Source organism: Helianthus annuus, chromosome 17, assembly GCF_002127325.2.
Source record: "Helianthus annuus cultivar XRQ/B chromosome 17, HanXRQr2.0-SUNRISE, whole genome shotgun sequence".
NCBI lineage: Eukaryota > Viridiplantae > Streptophyta > Magnoliopsida > Asterales > Asteraceae > Helianthus > Helianthus annuus.
In genome coordinates, this window is record NC_035449.2 from 60,579,498 (window position 1) to 60,594,164 (window position 14,667).

General features: G+C 35.5%; 1 long non-coding RNA gene and 1 pseudogene across 1 annotated transcript; one reads left to right on the plus strand and one right to left on the minus strand.

The window, feature by feature from the left end:
• The first annotated feature begins 2,520 nt into the window (after nt 1-2,520).
• On the plus strand, nt 2,521-4,180 carry LOC110922001 (annotated as a pseudogene).
• Nucleotides 4,181-8,158: 3,978 nt separating this feature from the next.
• LOC110923283 lies at nt 8,159-13,518 on the minus strand. Its single transcript, XR_002583924.2, has 3 exons — nt 13,201-13,518; nt 12,631-12,814; nt 8,159-8,197 (listed from the first exon to the last, which is right to left on the minus strand). It is a non-coding gene; the product is annotated as an uncharacterized LOC110923283 (long non-coding RNA).
• Between the last annotated feature and the right edge of the window lie 1,149 nt (nt 13,519-14,667).

Below are 14,667 nucleotides of genomic sequence, written 5' to 3' on the forward strand. Positions count from 1 at the left end.
CTGATGTGCTGGGTTTTTCAGATCTAGGTTAAATGAGATTAATTTGTCTTTGACTAAAATACCCTTATCTATGTTTTTCTTTTTTGTCACGTGTCTTAATCCTATTGCTTCCTATCCTTCTTAGCTAACATAAACTTCCTATTTGCTCCTTACCCTCATATTTAATTGTAAATAATTATCCACTCATAAATTTCATTCCTCGCTTTGCACGCATGGGGGCGGCTGCCCCCGTAAAAAAAATGTGTAATTTTCAGGCAAAAATTCAGATTGGCCCTTTAAAAGGTCAGTTGGTCCACAGTACTTGCACTAAGACCATCGGGTGTGGGGGTCGTCCCCTCCCCGTCCCGGGTCGTCGGCCCCGTCGTGCACCGGCCCCCTTGGGTCGTCGCGGCACTCCCGTCTTCTCCAAGACGTTGGAGACGAAGCAATTATGTGGGCCCCTCTCTGACTTCTCTCTCTCCCCTTTATTAATATATTAATATTATATTGGAGACGAGGCAATGATGGGTAGTCCTCCACACCCTTGGGTTGTCCCCAAAGGGATGGTTCTCCACTCATGATAAGATGACGCCTACGTAACGGGTGATCCCTTTAGGGACTAACCTTACCATACCCTGTGAAGAAATTCTTTGATTCCAGCCAGCGTGTATATGATCAACCACTCCCACTAATTAAATAAGGTGGTTTAGAGGTTGTCACAATTTGGAGAGAAAAATCCAAAAACTTTATGAGAATCATGTAATATAATCCATTTTAGGACTTGTCAAATTAGTATTATGATGTGAAAGACAGCTGAATTAAGACCGTGGAGGTATGGTGGGGCGGAGGTTTGAGGCATGGGTTGACACGTGAAGTTCGAGTCCTCCGCTGGTGAAAGATGTGTCCGTGAGGTATGGCGGGGCGTGGCTAGCCCGCGTGGGTTGGCCAGGTTTATTAAAATTAAAAAAAAACCTAAAATTAAAAAATACACACAACATTTAAAAAAAAGCCTAAAATTATTATTAAAATTTCCTAAAAATTAAAAAATTCTACAAAAAAAAGGATTACAAAATTAAAAAAAAGCCTAAAGCGTTAGGTAGATTTCGAAAAGGGCGAGCTTGTCAAACGGCTTCCGCTCCTTGCCCCGGAACTCGATGTTGGCCACCGCCACCCGGTCTTCGTGACTTATATCACCGCTCAGGACGCTGTCGTAGTAGGCTTTAAAACGATCGAGCTTCGGTCGTAGCTCGCGCCACTTGTGTTGGCACGCGTTTAAATTGTGCCGGTTGTTCCCCACGTTGTGCCGGTGGCTAGCGAAAGCTTCCGGCCAGTAACGGGGCTCACCGGGTTGGCGGCCCTTCACCACATCAACGACGCTTGTGACAAGTGCTAGCTCTTCCTCGTATGTCCAAGAGGCCATCGATCAAGTGTGTGTGGGTAGCGGGTTCGGGTAGGTGGAGTGACTTGGGTTGGGGTAGCAATGTGGACAGGCGATGGGGTTGGGTGTTTTATAGCGATGTGGACAGGCGGTGGAGTTGGGTGAACCGTTTGGCTTGGCCAAACGGTTATATTTTAAAATTTAAACATAGCCCGCTATGCCCTAGCCAACAAGCCAATAAGAGTCGGCCACATAGGACCGCTAGGCATGCCCAACGCCCGGGCTGAATCCCCCGCCCAAGGGGCCACACCGAAACCCAAGCCCACCCGAGATGACGACTTAAGCGTTTTCACCCAACCAACGCCCCAATCCTCATCCCATAACCCATAGTCTAAAAGGTATATTTCATCTTTAATAGTAAAGAATCCTAAGAGAACGCATCAAAAAATTCTCTCATTTAAAAACAACAGGATTTATAAAGCTGAAATAGGAGAGAATAGACACTAAATTTATCTCTATGGCTTTATAGCCTAGTGATATTTTTGGGGTGAGATAAGATTTTAGTATTAATAGGTCCTGGGTTCGATTCCTACAAAGGGTTTTCCCATATTTATTGGGTTTCCTCCTGAATTGATGTATATGCATTATGCCTAGTGGAGATGGATATGATCGGGTAGTTCCACTCGTGGCACGATAATAATCCAGTAGTCCGTCGGTGATCCAAATTTTCCGTTAAAAAAAGACATTGAATTTATTTTTTCTTATTCATAGTTTTAAAATATAGGGTAAAGAATGGAGGATTGGATGTTGAAGTTTTTATAAGTTATAACTTTTCGTATATAATATAGTTTATACAGTAGAAACTCTATAAAATAATACACTTGGGACCACCAAAATTTATTAATTAAAAGAGTTATTAATTAATCGATAAATTAATAATTATTAATTTATATATTAATTAATATTTTATTAATTTATAGTAGAATACTTAGTTTACAAACATCTTTCAAGCTTCCACTTAATTATTGTATACAATGCATGTATATCAAATGAACGGCCCAATTTGAAAGAAACCTTCAATCTCTCACCTTATTATGCTTCCTGTGTTCAATGTATCACTTTATGGACATTAAAAATATTTTCTATATGAATATAAGATCAAAATAGGTTAACACAAACAAATCATACACACAACATGGCTTCCCATCTTAAAGGTGTGAAAAAAACAACAATGACAGACGAGATTCGAAGAGCATTATGCAAGCACAACAAGGATAATCCAAGTCTCACTCAAAAGCAATTGCAAGAATGGGTTCATAGTAACTATGGTTTGCAGGTGAGTCAAGCGACAATATCGAATACAGTTAAGCGGTCTTTAGAGTATCTCTCACTTGCTCCCGAAAGAGGCGATGTTAAGCGACACAAACCGGCAAAATTTCTGACCTAGAAAAATCTCTCTATGAATGGATTCTTCAATATCAAGAACATGTGAATATGACAGGTGAACTAATCATCGAGAAGGCGAAAAAGTTCATGAAAGATATGTATCCAGTGGATACTCCAGACTTTACTTTTTCTATTGGTTGGCTTGGAAAGTTCAAAGCAAGATATGGAATTAAAAATTTCTGGCGGCGTTTTGGAGAGAGTGGATCTGTTGAAATGGAGGGCATGGAGGACAAATTAAAATCCATAAGAGACAAAGTTGATCAGTTTGAAATGAAAGACATCTTTAATACGGATGAAACAGGTTTGTTTTTTTATTATTTTATTTTATATTTTGTACTTTAGTGATGTAATTATTTACATGTTTTGATCTTAAACAGGTTTGTTTTTTAGACTTCAACCGGATCATTCCTTGCAACAATGCAGCTTGAAGGGAAAAAACAAGACAAGGAAAGACTAACTGTTGTTATTTGCTGTAATGAGGACGATTCGGAAAAACTTCCTTTATGGATTATTGGGAAATATGCTAAACCAAGGTGCTTCAAGAATGTAAACTTGAACAGTCTGAACTGTGAGTACCGTGCTAACAAACGAGCTTGGATGACTGGTGTGTTATTTGAAGAATATGTTCGCCAACTTGATAAAAAAATGGTTGGAAGAAAAATTCTCTTGATTATGGATAATTGCCCTGCTCATCCAAAAATTATTGAAGGATTACGAAATGTTGAATTATTTTTTTTGCCACCAAACACAACTTCGAAAATTCAACCTTGTGACGCGGGGATCATACGAGCTTTTAAGATGCATTATCGTCGTCGATTTTGTAGAAGTCTTTTGGAGGGTTATGAATTAGGGGTTCCAAATCCAGCAAAAATAAATGTATTAGATGCAATGAATCTTGAAATTTCAGCATGGACTATGGATGTTCGTGCAAATACAATTGCGAACTGCTTTCGTCATTGTAAACTTCGATCAACAGATAACATGACTTTTGAGAACTCAGATGAAGGTGGTGAAAGCACTCAAGAACTCTAGAATTTGATCAAAGAGTTGGGTTATCGCGATACAATGGATGTCAAAGATGTTCTGACTCACCCAGAAGAAAATGTAGTTGCACAGTTGTTGACTGATGAAGAAATTATTGAAAGCGTTTTTGGAATTAATAAAGATGATATCGATGAAGAAGATGATGAAAGTTCTACAATAGAGCCCCCTTCGCGAAATGAAGCTATTAAAGCGGCAATCACATTGAACAATTTCTTGTTGAGCTATGAGAAAACAACACCAGAAGTTCTTACCATGCTAAGGAAAATTAGAGACGAGATTCAAAGGGAAATTGATTTCAACAAAAAATAAAAGACAATTGAGTCATTTTTCAAGAAACTTTCATAAATCATTCATGTAATATGCTATATATATAAGGAATTATTAATTTATATTTTATATGGGGTCTAAAGAAATTATCAAAAATGTATTATCTTATAATTTTAGCGAATTATTAATTTAGCACCCTATCTCCGAGTCGGGACCGGCAAAAAATATTATCTTAGAGAGTTTATTAAATAATCGAGTATTAATTTATCGAGTTTCTACTGTATAAATTAAATTATGTACACATATGAAAAATAAAACCTTTAGACTAAACTACCCAAACCACAAGAACTAAAATGACATTTAACTCTAATTTATATTTTACTATACAGAAAAAAAAATTGTCATGGGTTTAGCTAGAAATTTCTAGGCCTTGTAATGTGAAATTGATTGTTTTTACTTTTTATTTCTATTTTCAACCTTGTAAGTTTGTTAATTAACATAACATACCCCTTTTATAGTTAGTGACTCACGTTCCCGGCAAGTTTTTATTTAACAAAATCATAAAGCTAGTCATTGCTCTTGAGTCTTGATGACTTATACACTTATAGTTAGTCTAAAAAAATGACTGGTATGACTAGAGGTCACAATTTCTAACATGAAATGATATCCAACACGAATTCATACGAAAAAATAGGGTATTGGGTCGGTTAACACGGCTTATTTTTTTAAACAGGACCCGTTCGAGTTGCCTTACTTAAAAAACAAATTGGGTTCGGGTTAAACCATTAACCCGTTTTAGTATTTAGAAAAAAAAAAGACTTTTATAACTTTGTTTTCCTATTTTCTGAATATATACTTGCAATTTCCAATCCATTATCAGATTTTCAATATTAAAAAAAACCTATTCATATTACTCATTTCATAACCCAACAACCTGCTAAACTCGTCTAACATATATGACAAATTTAAAAAGATGGGTTAAACCGGGTCATATTCAAGTTGACCTGAATTTATGTGTGTGCGGGTTAGGGTTAAGATCTTTGAAGTGATAATTCAGATATCAAGGATTATCCATAAAATTAATTTGGGTTAAACATAATTCAAGTTAGTTGGAGATAAATATTGGTTGATTTATTTATTTAACGAGTTAACGTGCCCCGCGCGTTGCTGCGGGATGTTACTCGGGAAAATCTTTAGAAGCATTATATGAGATGCGAAAATTCTTTAGTTTACGTTAAACATGTTATAACCACAAATACATACCCCTTTGCTTAGTTATTATATTACATTATATATTTTTTATTTTTTATTTATTTATTTATTTTTTTGAATAGCTAACGTTGCACACTATGGGGATTGAACCCCTGACCTCTCCTATCCATCTCCTATCCTAAGCTCCATCTAAACTCACTAACACCACTAAGCTATTCCCAAGTGGATATATTACATTATATATAACTACAAAAAGCAGTGCCGAATCCGATGCGGACTACGGGCATGTTTGGCTAAGTTTTTCCCACTAACTTATTGGCTTATTGACTTATCAAAAAGCCAATAAGCAGTTTTTAGTGTTTGGCAAATGGAAAAGTGCTTTTTAAAATGACTTTTTGATATGAAGGAAAAGGAGTTTTTGAAAAGTTAAGAGATTGTGACTTCTTGATCAGCTTATAGCTTTTTCAAACAACAAATTACCAATATACCCCTTATTTTTTAACATCCCTCATGAAAGAATGCCCATTTTAGTCATTTTACATCAATAAGCTAAGCCAAACACTTTTTAAAAAACAACTTATTGACTTATTGGCTTTTTCCACCCCATAAATTAATCCAAACACTTTTTTTTAAAAACTCCTTTTCAAAAAGTCATTTTCCCAAAAGTCCTTTTCTCAAAAGTCCTTTTTGACTTAAATAAGCTTAGCCAAACATGCCCTACGTCGGTGTTTTGCGGCAAATTACTTTGTGGCCGAATCGTTTTATTAATTGGAAATTGAGTGACTGGATTTCTTAAAGTAACTCCCCTCACACCATGAGTCTGGAAAAGTTTCAAACGGGTGATACATGACCTTTGGTTATTGTGGTGGTGATGAGGGTTATATAGGGCATGAAACGGTTGCTGACGGCAGTGAAACGATGGTGCAAGGAGACGCATCGGTTTGATTATCATGGATTGTGATTAAGTCACGATGGTGGTTAAATGTTGTGTCGGTTCCATAAGGGTGTGTCTACCACCGGTGGAGTATAAAATGAGCGTGTTTTTGTTGTAGGGTTGTGATGGATGATGAGACTGTTTTCCAATATCCAACCGGTGACATTATGGTCAAATGGTTTTGTTGACTTGAAACCAATAACCGTTGTTTGTTCCAATAAGTCACGTCATCACTTCTATTTACTTTGTATGGGTACTAGGTTAGAACCCCGTGTATTACACGGGTTGAATAAATGTAATTTTATATATTAAATAATAAAAAAGTTATATCTTAATGAACCCCGTATATTATACGGGTTAAACAAATGTAATTTTATATATCAAACAATAAAAAGTAGTTATATCTTTAAAAATCATGTGTATTACACAGATTAAATAAATGTAATTTTGTATACTAAATACGAAAAACGTCGTATCTTTAAAAACTCGTGTACAATCGCGTTTAATAAATCTACCAAATAATAAAAATATTACATCCTTAAAAACCTCGTACGTTACACGTGTTAAATAGATCTAAAAAGAGTTATATCTTTAAAAACCATGTGTATTACACATATTAAATAAATGTAATTTTGTATATTAACTACTAAAAACTTCGTATCTTTAAAAAAACCCGTGTATAGCCGGGTTGAAAAATCTACCAAATAATTAAAAAAATTGTATCCTTAAAACCCCCTTGTATTACACGTGTTGAATAGATCTAATTTTACATAGCAAATGATAAAAAGTTATATCTTTAAAAACTTCGTGTATTACACGTGTTATATAAATGTAACTTTGTATAGTAAATAATAAAAAAAGTTATATTTTTAAAAACCCCGCGTTTTACACGAGTTGAATAAATATAATTTTGTATACCAATTAATAAAAAAGTTATATTTTTAATAAATTAGGATAAAATTTAATATTAATTTATTATTTATATATTTAATATAAGATAAGTAGGAAAGAGAGGTATTTATTTTAAAAATATATTAAATTAACAATTTAGATTTGAGGATAATATTTTATTAAAGTATGATAAGATTTAATATTAATTTTATTATTTTATTTATTTAGTTAATATAAGATAAGTATAGATTTGAGGATACCTCCTACGAATGACACGTGTCCAAAATTTGGTTTCTTTTATTATAGTAGACTAGCGGTAAGACCCGTGTGCAAACACGGGTCGTTTCTTAACACAATAAAGCAAAGATTAAATACAATCAAGCACTACTGCTTTATAGATATTTTACATAGCCCATTTTATTAAACAACGAATCACTATACAACTTTAAAAGTAGTTAATCCAGTTACAATCAACTTTTTATAATCATCATTGGTTTTACTCATTTAAATATCAGAAAAATCGATGATTACAAAGTTTTCGGATACACCGCCTTTTCCGTTAGTCACTCGACCCTGCCTAGAAAATTTCTTGGCTCTGGCCATGATACAAACCAACCATGTCCCTACAAAATATTATGTACACAAACTTGTTAAATTATAACTCACTTCTTAAATAACTTGTTAAATTATAACTCGCTTGTTAAATTATAACTCGCCTTTTCCGTTAGTTACTCAACCCTGCCTAGACTCGTTTTCATCCCTAAGGAGAGCAACCCGAAAATGGTCATGACCTTGAGGTGGCGGTGTCCAAATCCGAATCCGGATGCCGCTAACAAACAAACTTATATATAAATATTTACTAAAATTATAACAATAATTATAATAGACAATAAAATCAGCTAACAATACATACCTCCTTGTAGTAGTCTTTAGACTTGCTGAACGTAATCAGATCGTCCAATATATCCTTCTTCTTTTTTGGATCCATCGCAAGCGTATCAAAGGTAGATGCGTGCTCGAATATGATGTGGCTCCAAATCGTATTCCTGTAACCATGCCAATCGTATAATATCGCTCGAATATGATCAAAGATGGTATTCAGTTAGCATATAAATCAAACTTTATTAAACACAATACGATTATAATTCAGTTAGCAGCAACCTCTGTTGAAACCTTTGTTTTTAAACCACTGTTTTTAAAACCTCTGTTTAGCTAAAAATGTATCCACTGCTGAAAGGTATCCTCTGTTCTCATAACCTCTGTTTATCCTAACCACTGTTGTCTATCGACAGTGGTTAGGATAAACAGAGGTTATGAGAACAGAGGATACATTTCAGCAGTTGATGAATTTTTAGCCAAGCAGAGGTTAGTGGTTAGGATAAACAGAGGTTATGAGAACAGAGGATTCCTTTCAGCAGTGGATACATTTTTAGCCAAGCAAAGGTTTTAAAAACAGTGGTTTAAAAACAAAGGTTTCCTAACATAAATGAGGTATCCTCTGTTCTCATAACCTCTGTTTATCCTAACCATTGTTGTATATCAACAGTGGTTAGGATAAACTGTAGTTGGGTTAAAACAGTGTTTTGAAACCACTGTTGGGTTAAAACAGTGTTTTGAAACCACTTTTGGGTTTAAACAGTGGTTTTCAAACACTGTTTTAACCCAACAGTGGTTTCAAACACTGTTTTAACCCAAAAGTGATTTCAAAACACTGTTTTAACCCAAAACAGTGGTTTCACTTTTTCTCGGGTTAAAACACTTCTACAAGATTGATGATGGATAGTGAGTTGTTAAGAAAGCCAAACCTGTCAAGTAATGGAGTGTGCAATTGCTTTGTTTTATGTCACACCCCTATTTTCCACGTGTCACCGGTGGGCCCGGTGGGGAGTATCGTGACGTCATTGATATCATCATAGTCAAACAACACAACATATAAATGCACAGCGGAAGCAAAAGATATAGATTTATTTCAACTGAATAAAATTGTAATGTTTAAGTATCACAAACAGTCGAAACAGATCCACAGGCGGATCGAAATAAAATGAAAACTGTTCAACAGACTTTAACATCTAAAGCTTGCGAGACTTGAGTAATGATGCCTGGAGTAGCCAGCCTATTTCATCTAGTACCTGCACTTAGCCTTTTTGGAAAATACGTCAGTTTGCACTGGTAAATACAACTTAACTGACTCATTTTGAAAAGAGTTTGAAAATTTATTTAAATGCACTTCGGCAAAAACATTTTATAACTTGGGACAATTATTCAAAATAATCTTGTATACAGTTTTACTCATTTGTCGTCCATTAGGGCCGGTTTGTAGGGCCGGACTTAAGTTAACTGACACGCCACAGGTATAATGCCCACAAGGTCGATTCCTTATAGTGGGATACCAGTTTTTACATAATGCAGCTGTCAGGTGTACGCCTACACCCCGTGCTTAGGTCGTGGCCATTTCATGAATGATGCCAAGGATATCCGGGACATGGTCATTTAAACCCCCAAGGGCCATACACCAAATAATACATATCAAACAGGTTATGTAAATACATCAATCACAATACGATTTAAATGACTACATACACCCGACCAAGCGGTACATTTATAGCACCGTATCCCAAGCCCGTATAGGGAAAATAAGTTAAGAGTATTTACCTGAGCTGAATATAAATTCAATCCCAGCCGTATATCAAATCAGAAAGTACAGATAGCTTTTACTGGGCTCCTAATCTGGAACGAAGGTTTTAATAACCTATCAGAATCCTAACGGGTCTTTAATTAAGTTTAGACTTAGACCGGTTAGTTTTCAAAGGAAGACACGGTTCAAACGCATGATAAGGCGAAGACCGGTTTAGAATGTGGTTTTTGACCCGACAAGCTTGTAAGCTCGTTTAACATGGGTAACTTAAACACATTATGGGTTTTGAGACAAAAACGATATGGTTTGACCCATTTCGGCTAATATATGTAAACTAGTTACATAGACCGATCCGAACGCGAAACATGCGTAACGGGTAACCATAAGAGTCATGAACATGTTCCACAAGTTAATATGCCTTAAATATGTTGTGACATCAGTAGGATGTCTTCTATTATGCCCAACACGAATTTTAAAACCAATTTATGCCTCGCAGGGGCATTTTGGTCATTTAAAAGGTAATAAAAGGGTTTAAATATGTTTCTGAGTTTCGGGTCTGGTGTAATCAGTAAAAATACTTATTTTACTAAGTTATATTAGTAAGGTATAACTTATATGTGGAATTTATCATTTCTAACCAAACTATGCATCTTAAGGGCATTTTGGTAATTTCACTTAAGGTTTAAAGGTCAAATCCGGGAATCTGACTTCAAAACTTTTACCTACTGTTGGAACATAAAAGTTTACTTAAAATATCAGTAGGTATCAAGTCTTATATGTCTAATATGGTTTTAATACATACTATGCGTTTAAAACGCTTAAAAACGCTTAAAAAGACGATTTGGAGCCATTTCCGGGTTTCCAAAGGAAAGCCGATAATTTTATTATTCCAGAAGGCTCAAAATACTTTATTTATCATATTATATCAGTAGAAAAAGGTTTGGGGTCAAAAGGATTTGTAAAACTCATTTTATGGCTTAAAAGGGCAAAACCGACAACTACCGATTTAAGCTTAGAACTCTAGGTTACGATCAGCCTAAAAATAAATAAAAATCCTTAAAAATCCCAAAATATTATATTATATCAGTGGGTAATAAGTTTGGTATTAAAAATTGGGTTTAGGTAGGCTATATGCTAATTACGCCATTTATTTACTTAAAAGCTCCTTAATTACGCTAATGAGCATAACTCTTAATCTAGACCTCAAACTGATGTCAAATTCTAGGGACAAGTTTATAAATCAGTAGTGAAGGTTTCTATCCTTTCACTTGATCAAAAATCATGTTTTAAGGTCAAAAGGGCATAATAGTCAACATTTAAGCATTTAACGGAATCATGTATATGAATTGGATAACCAATGAACCAAGTTGTATAATCACAGAGGGTTATACTTTTAGGTAACTTGGTCCCAATTAAAGCTCTAAGGCATTCCTAATTCATGCTCAAACGGGTCAGAACTGAAAGTCAAAGCATAAGTCAAACTATGCGACTTTCGGTCCCGAACCAAGCTTAAACAAAAAATTGTCGAGTTGAACATGTTTAGACATGTTCTTATATTAATTACCAAGTTATATTAATGTCAAAACAGGTTGCATAGCTTCTACATTGCTAATTATGCATTTATTTGAAAATTAGCTTTCTGTTGACTTTTTATAATCAAGTTTGACTCGACAATTGACCTAATTAGAGTGGGAATCAGAGGGAGACCTTTTAGGGGTTTAATGCCCACATAATTACCAACTCATAGGTACTTTCATATTGACAAATTACTGGAGCAATTAAGATTAATGACGAAGTCAAACCTTAATTACGACGGTTTGACTAAACGCTTATAAACTAAGCAAAACTGAATTAAAGGAGGTTAAGCATACTTACAATAGTCCTAAGCACAACTAAGGATTACTAAGAAAGATGCTTGAGCTCCAGGAACCTCCAGGAAGTGAGCTTGTGAAGTTACAAGTGAATGTGCAAATGAAAACCCAAAGTTCAAGGCCTTATATAGGTTTCTTTGATCATCAAGATCATGCCAACAAGGTCTATGGATGATATGGGATCACTACAAGTGTCCCTAGACCTTAATATACCAGCAAACAAGCCCATAGAATCAAAAACAACCATTATAAGTCGGTTAAATGGCTGGAACAGGCAGCTGTCATGAATTTCTGCATCTGGCACCCTGAAGCGGCCCGCGTAAGGATCCATAAGGATCTTACGCGCCCCGCCTGAGGTACTCTGATCCGGTTACAAAGTTTCAATAATTGCAATTTTGGTCCCTGGTCCTTCCAAACTTGATTTTTGGCTCATTTCTTGCACTATAAACCCCCAAACTTGACTTTTAAGGACCCCAAGTCATAAAACAACTTTGTTTGGTCCCCGGTTATTCATATGTTCACCGAAAAGTCTTAAATTTCAACGTTGACGCTTTTAACCCCTCATATACGAATATTGTCATAACTTTCTCATACTTTATCGAAACCTTGTGAAATTTTTATCACACATTCTTGTGAGTATAATTTATCATTACAAAGCTTCGGGTCCGCTAAAAGATCACTCAGAGGTATACTTTAAACATGTTGACACATTTAACCCCTGCAGTTTGTAATTCCTCACTTTCTTTCACAATTAGCTTCGTATGATCCATGATTTATTCGTTTAAGGGTATAAACATCTTGTAGGGTTATTGAAAGATATATTTACTCATTGTTGACATTTTGAATCCTTTTACGCACATAGATTTCTTGTTTGTCAACTTTAGTCCCTCAAAATCAATCCTTTACACGTTTTAAGTCCATGACACGTGTCAATACATTATTGGACATGAATTTTCGAGGTGTTACATTTTACCTGTATCGGAGCATATCAACAACAAAGTGTGCTATCTTATTCATCTCCTTCAAATTCAGCACTTGCTTCTGCTGCTGAATGTCATTGTCAAAAATTTAAGTGTCAATATTTAGTCGCCACAAACACTGAATCCTCTTCACCCTTGTCTTTAGCATATTCCAACGGTTGACAATTTGCAATACTTCTGTAAAAAACAGATGATCAGTTGTCATGTTTCTGTAATATTTATAGCTTGGAACCAGGATGATCTGCAAACTTATAATACAACCATATTTGCTAAAAAAAGGAAATATAAATGCATGACTGGAGTGGAGATGCAAATTTAAAGCCATAAGCAGGATAGTGAAACAACTGCAAATAAATTTGAAGTTGCTTATGATAATTTCCTTGATATAAGAGATACAGATGCCTGATAAATTTTAAACAAAAACATATACTAATCAGATGAAACTCACTTTGAACTGATTGTGAGTATGCATGTTAATATTGTTCTATCATGTCTGATTTCTTTTTTAATTTTATTCGGATCAATGCATTCATCAATTGTTTTGTTGGAGTAAGGAAGATTACCACATTATATGACTTGGAGGCGTCAATCTTCAAGAATGCGGGAGTTCAGCAGTTTGAAGAGATTGAGCTGGGACCTCTCATTCGACACCCTCTTGTAAATCATTATTTTTGTGTGAGTTCTAATTCAACTGGACTGTATATCAATAGATGCATACGGCTTCTTTGGCATTTCCTCAACTTTAGTGTGATATTCAACTGCCAGCTATGAAGAATCCTGCACCTCATCAACAACCTCAGCAACCGGGTCTTCCTCAACAGCGGGAACTTCTCCATTCTCCACAAGAACAGCCTGTTCCGCTTCAGATTCTTTTATCAATACAGCAGCTTACTCGGGAATATTATTCTCCAGCGTCGGAACAACTTCGGACACTGAAACTTATTTCATTTCAAAAAATTAATACAGAATAAACCAATACAAGTTCCTAAAGTTAGTATATAACCAGCATCAGCATCTGTATATCCACATAAAATGAAATTACCGCTATAGCCCTTGTCTTTAGATGAAAAGTGCCTTCGTTCACGCTCCTCCAACTTGTATAACAAAAAATAATAATAGTAATAATAATCTATCAGCTAACAATCCTACATCGGTTATTATATATGTAACACCCCATGTTTTCGAATGTCAAAGTCAAAGTCAAAGTCCAAGTCAACTTTGACTTCTTCGACTATAATTAGTCTATTTTATGTTTTATTTGTATTATGTGGAGTAAGTGTTGATAATCTAAATAAATCGAAGTAATCGAATGTTTAATCGACGCGAACCGACTTATGACTGTGAATAGTAGGAAGTAACAATGCGATAAAGTTAATCAATCAATAATCAAGCTAATCGAATCATCAATCGAACTCGAAACTCGAACTATGCGAATTTGGTGCTATATTACTTGTGTGTGTGCCTTATGTGTTACCTGTGCGTGCTTACTTTATGTCCTGTGTGGTATTCAATCGAATCAATCGAAACTCGAATCGAAACTCGAATCTCAAATCGAATGCAAACTAAATCGAATTATGTCGAATGGTAACGTAAGGATAGTGTGAAATATAGATGATTGTATGTTAGATATAGTGGTTGGGATTAAAAGTAATTTGAATAGGAAACTCTATCGTATTCGTATCATCTTCAATCGAAATCGAAATATTGAAAATCGTCGCACCGAACACTCAAACCAGGCTGTTGATCGATCAGGCTGTCAGCCGATCGAACAGCCCAGCCGATCGGACGGACTGTCCGATCGAGCAGGCTGTCCGATCGGGATGCCTGGCCGATCGGCCAGCCCTTTCCTCTTTTGGAGCCTATAAATAGGGCTGTCATTGTCATTCTTTCCACTTTTGGAAACTCTCTGACCGACAAGCTCGTGCTCCTCATCTTTTCTCAGATTTCTTCCGATTCTGGTAAGTTTTCATCCTAAATCTTGTACTTTCTTGATCATTACACACTCCTACACCTTTCTGTCTTTCAAATCT